Below are 1,139 nucleotides of genomic sequence, written 5' to 3'. Positions count from 1 at the left end.
AGACGGTTATTAATCACTGGTGCAGTTATCTTCACGTATCCTATTACAGTAATTCCCAAAACCCTCTACTGAGAACCCTTTCGAGGATGATGTTCTCACCCCCTACATTTTTCCCCTTTCAGGATATGGCGCAGAAGTTACGAAGAGTTTATCTAGTTGTTGTTGAGATGCTATGTATTGCTTTAGATTATTATTCATTGTACCCTCGCCTTTATCTTGATATATTCTGTAAGAGGGATAGGAATTGTATTGGGTAATGCTTGTAATATTATATATATATATGGATGTACTCTTTATGAGTTTTGTAAGTTGTATGGTATCTATGGATGTATGTTATCGGATGAAAGTATTTTTGGGAGCGGTATTGCGGTTTAAAGTTTTAAACAGGCTCATATTTTAGTATTAAATAATATAAAAGTCGTCGTAATGTCCAACCTATCAGAGTCGCGCAGCTGGAAGCGTGAGCTTTGGTAGTTAGGGTGTTACATTATGGTATCAGAGCAGTCCTTCCTGTAGAGCCTGAGGAATGGACCGACTATGCTTCAATTGCATACTCTGAGCGTTTGTCATGTATTAGGTCTTGTCAAATGACGAGAGTTAGAGCTTTATGCACATGACGGTCTATTGATTAACGCTGTTAGTCTTGCATTGCAAAATTCTTGGTATTAAGTTTGGCCGGCTTAATACTAGTGAAATATGTATATGAAAGCACTGATGGGTTATCATAGATGATATACGAGTTTCGAGTAAAGCGAATCGCGGGTTTTGGGAACGTTGGAAAATATTTCTCGAGGCTATTCAGTTGTGTGTCTTGAATTCTATTCGAGTCGACCTGTTCTTTCATATCCTAACTTGAAGTTCTTGTTTGCTGATCTTTTTGAGGAGTAGTTTAACTTTTCAATTTTATTCCTCTATCCACAGGCATCCTTGTTTGATCTTAAGTGCATATGCTTGTTTGGAATCCTTGTTGCATCTGTCTTTCTCTGTTTGAGTTCTTCCTAATTCAAATATTCCTTGATATAGCTTTGAACTTGTCTTAATGCGATGTGCCTTTTAACTCCGGATTCCGAGTCCATTCTTGAAAAATTATTGATTAAGTTTTTCTCTTGTTTGACAGTGATTACAGCCAATTTTGAGGT

The sequence above is a fragment of the Arachis hypogaea genome, chromosome 13 (assembly GCF_003086295.3).
Source record: "Arachis hypogaea cultivar Tifrunner chromosome 13, arahy.Tifrunner.gnm2.J5K5, whole genome shotgun sequence".
Taxonomy (NCBI): Eukaryota; Viridiplantae; Streptophyta; class Magnoliopsida; order Fabales; family Fabaceae; genus Arachis; species Arachis hypogaea.
Note: the sequence above shows the minus strand (reverse complement) of the source record.